General features: G+C 42.7%; 1 long non-coding RNA gene across 1 annotated transcript; it reads right to left on the reverse strand.

Moving 5' to 3' along the window:
* Nucleotides 1-212: 212 nt before the first annotated feature.
* On the reverse strand, nt 213-4,309 carry LOC119733958. The gene is made up of 3 exons (XR_005271991.1): nt 4,270-4,309; nt 2,390-2,456; nt 213-252 (listed from the first exon to the last, which is right to left on the reverse strand). It is a non-coding gene; the product is annotated as an uncharacterized LOC119733958 (long non-coding RNA).
* Between the last annotated feature and the right edge of the window lie 266 nt (nt 4,310-4,575).

Here is a 4,575-nt window from a genome sequence, read left to right on the forward strand (position 1 = left end):
CAGGCTCTACTCCTTGGGCTTCTTGTTCAGGTCCGGGATGACCTCCACGTCTATAGTTTTCACTATAGAAGGGGGGGGGGGGGTGCTTGAGCGCAAGGAGGAGATTCTACCTTCTCTTTGAGCATGGTGACTTCTTCCTTGCTGATCTTCCAAGGAAATGTTTGGTCTCCAGGCTCCTTCCTCATCCAGCATCCAGGGTTTGGAGAGCTCCTTGATGATTGTGTTGGTCTTGATCTTACCCAACCCACCAATCTAGACGGAAACCAATCAGGAAAGAAAATTTGAATGCATTTGCTCTAAATAAATTGTGTCCAGGTCTTGGAAAAGACTAACGTTAGCGCTGCGAAAAACCTGGACAAATCTGGTTTAATGATCTTGTTATACATTTTGCAACTTTGACTTAATTTTTTAAAGACCTGCTTGCATTTTACTCAAACTGTTCATCAAAATTCATCCCGCAAAGTCTTCTTCAAGTACTCAACTGTGAGTACACATTTCGGTACACAAAATACGGTACTCGAACAACAGTTCCTATTGTCCTCCAACGCCAGTTTGTGCACTAAGTCTATGGGAAAGGTTTAGATCAGGAAACAAAGGAAAACACAAAGCCAATTAAGCCTCGGAAGCATAGCAGAAAACGACAGTGTTCGTATATTTTAAATGCAATTTGTGTTTTTCTTTTAATGCAAACAAATATTATACGCATTATACCAGTATGTCCAAAGGAAATGTCCGTCTGACTATTTTTGAAATAACTACAAAACCATGAAGTCCAATTTGAAAAAGTTTGATTGTGCAGATACTCCCTATCTTGGCCTCAACCCCGATGAGTTTCATTTAATTTCAGTCACGCATCACTGCACACTTGTCAATTGATCACAACAACATTTTGGGACACTGTGACCAAGTTCCTTGCCTTAATCAATTTCAGTGCTGTGTTAAGTAAGCTGTGTAAAATCCTGCATGTTGTGAAAAGGGCTGCAATTGGGATTGGAATCATTTGCCTGGCTATCAGTCATCACGGCAAGACCTCGGTTTAATGCTCAAGGGCAAATGATTCCAATCCCAAACCACATCAGACTTTATTTTCCACAGACACTTTTTTGGGGGCATAATGTATGACAATTAATAATGATATAGGATGAGATTTGAAGGTTTGCATGGTGAAAGATACTAAGACAAGATAAGTTTGGCAGTAGCACCATGTGAATAAAACTCTTTTCTGAGTATGTGTGGTTCTGAAAAGAACCGGAGGGACTCAGCGTTGCAAACAGTATGCTCTGCCCGTCGATCAGGAGAATGAAGGATTCCAACGATGATGCGATGTTATAAGGATGGGTGCGGTGAGGCGTGAGAAGGATGCAAACTGGTGAAGCTCGAAACCGGTGAAGCTGAGACAGGATGCAAGTTGACTGAAGGATGCTGGATGATCACTGGAGCGTGTCAGTACACAGTGAGGGGGCAAAGGGGAAGGAGCTCAGGGGTATAGTTGGCTTCTCTGATACGTCGGGGGTACCAGCGGTCGATGCTACTGAGTATTTCTGCTTGGCTTCAGTTGATCGGGTGATCTTCGGTGTGGGAGTGTTTGACAATGGAAGATTTCTTGAAGTCTCCCTTCCTGCCATGGGCTTTGCGTTCATTGAGTCTGGTGGGGAGGTCCCTGCCAGTCTCGCCGATATACACTTTGCCACATTGACATGGAATCTTGTACACTCCTGGTCTGCATTCAGGGTCACACCGATCCTTGTGTGAAGTCAGCAGGTTCTGCATCTTCAGAGGGGCTGTGTGGAAGACTCGAATTCCATGCTTTTGGAGGATGCGCTGGATGTGATGAGAAGTGGTGCCTAAGTAGGGGAGGGTGATCGAACTAGGGGCCCTAACTAGTTGGCTTTGGGTATAGGAGACCCTACGGCCGGGAATGGTTCTTGGGTCTTGTGTCTTGACTTGGCTGGTATCCGTTGCGCTGCAGTGCTGTGGTGATGTGATGGAGTTCTTGAGGTAGGTGTTCATCATCTGCGACGATGAACACCTACCTCAAGAACTCCATCACATCACCACAACTTCACCAGTTTGCATCCTTCTCATGCCTCACCGCACCCATCCTTATATAACATTGCATCATCATTGGAATCCCTCATTCTCCTGACGACGGGCAGAGCATACTGTTTGAAACGTTGAGTCCCTCCGGTTCTTTTCAGAACCACACATACTCAGAAAAGAGATTTATTCACATGGTGCTACCGCAAAACTTATCTTGTCTTAATAATGATATACTTAGTGTCATGTTAACAATAAAACTTTTTAAGTCTAACGTTAGTTTTGTTTTAGTTATGATTTTAGTAATGTAAGATGATTTGATATGATGGAGTTGAGATAATCTGTCGCCTACCTTTTGCTTGCTTTTTCTTTTTGTAGTCAAAGTCAAGACATCGCCCCTGCAACTTCTTCCAATGGTGCTGAAAAAAACAAATATTGGGGAGACAAATAAACTTATTGTTTGACAAGAGACATTTGCACATTGCTGTAAGGCTCCTTATATAAATTATGGGTCAAAGTGTGACAATTTTCGAGTTCCTGTTATCTCTGAACATGTCATTTGCCGTTCAAGTATCATTAAGAATGACTTCAACAATTTGTTGGGTAGGTTGTCTGCTTCACATAATCACTCTTGGTGGACGACTGCATTAACCCTAACCTTCCCAAATCCTCCAAAATCCTCTTTGCAAAATGGAGGATTTTGCAGGATTGAGGCTGTTTAATTGGCAAAAATGTGTGGCTGATTTTGCAGGATGCAGTGTGTCAAGGTCTTGGGCCGGGCCTTATGTTTGTTTATGCTCAGCTGTGCATAAATTATACTTGAAGTCCTCCGCACTGCTCCAGGATGTCACTGGCTCAGCCTCAACATATTGACAGTGATTGCTGGAGGATTTGGCAGGATTGAGGCAGTGGTCACCCCTCCAAGGATCACATTCAAGAAATAACGGAGGATTTTGCAGGATTGAGGCTGCATGCAATTTTGACATGGAGGCAGTTGGAGGATTTTGCAGCATCATCGCAAAAATGCCCAGGGAGTTAGGGTTAAGAATGACTTTAAACAATTTTGTATTCGTTGTGTAGGTAGTTTGCTATTCATAATCACCCTTGGAGGACGACTGCATTAAGGAGTGCATCAGAATTATAAAATCACAGATGTCAGATGTAACAGAGACAGGAAAAAAGTGGACCCCAAATTTATCGAATGACCCAAAGTACACAGCATAAGTTACAACCCAAATCAACCAGTAATCGATCACTGGTCTTCTATCAATTTTTTTCCAGATTGGCCACAATTTGTGCTTGAATGGCTGTGCAACACAGTCCTGCTTCTATCAAAATCAACCAAATTCTGTCAGATTCTGTAAGATGGAACTCACGTTGATCTCCTTCAGATCTTTGTTCTTGAGATGATCCAGGGGGATCCAGGAAGTTCTGTCTGACGTTCAGATCGAAGGCGTCCTTGACTTCAGAAAGTTGCCTCAGTGATTCTCCCATCTCGACCATCGTCGTAGCTGTATCCAAAAAATAACCAAAACAATTTTTATTTTTTTTTAATGATACCTATAAAAAACAACATTTTATTGTTCTGTTGTTTCCACCAAAACTAAACAGCTGTGCTAAGTATACCCTGGGAGCTGAGATTGTCTATGAAATGCATGGTCTATGAAATGCATTATTAGACAGAGTAAAAAAAAAACCCGGTTTCCCGTCTGTTTTTTTTTTCTCCACCATGAGGTGAGGTATATGTTTTCATCGGCCTTGGTTTGTCTGTGAACAGGATAACTCAGGATAAATGCGGAGGCACTAGGCTCACGTGAATCGCGCACTCCGGACTCCTTCGACCAAAACATTTGCGAGCCTCGTCTTTAAGAACGCGTGCACGTAGTCGTGGCGCGACCTCAAAAATGGCTTCTAATTTTGTTCGCCGGATTACTCTAGATGAGAATGTAATTTCCAGTAACCCTGTTTAACCCTTCTGTTAGTGAGCATAAGCCATGTCTGAATGACATGGCTACGACTAGCACTAGCCCACATGGGAAGTGGCTTCATCTGCTTCCATAGGTGCAACTAATGTATTAGCCGTAGCCACTTCATTCTGACATGGCTTTACGCTTTTCCATTTTCCCTAATTTGTGCTTGAATTTCCCCGAAAGTGGCTGTGCAACACAGTCCTGATTCTATCAGAATCAACCGCATAATGGGTGATGTTAGATTTTGTAAGATGGAACTCACGTTGATCTCCTTCAGATCTTTGTTCTTGAGATGATCCAGGGGATCCAAAAAGTTCTGTCTGACGTTCAGATCGAAGGCGTCCTTGACTTCAGAAAGTTGCCTCAGTGATTCTTCCCTCTGGACCATCGCCGTACCTGTATCCAAACAAAAACAAAAACATAACAAAATCCATCTTTTTATAATACCTATCACAGGAATGATTTTATTGTGTTAATACAAAGCCCATTGATTGGGCTCTCATATCCTAGATTTGGAAAGTGCTACAGGCAAAACTTCATTCAAAAATTGGTCCTGCCATTTGGGTTT

The sequence above is a fragment of the Patiria miniata genome, unplaced genomic scaffold (assembly GCF_015706575.1).
Source record: "Patiria miniata isolate m_02_andy unplaced genomic scaffold, ASM1570657v1 HiC_scaffold_10, whole genome shotgun sequence".
Classification (NCBI taxonomy): Eukaryota; Metazoa; Echinodermata; class Asteroidea; order Valvatida; family Asterinidae; genus Patiria; species Patiria miniata.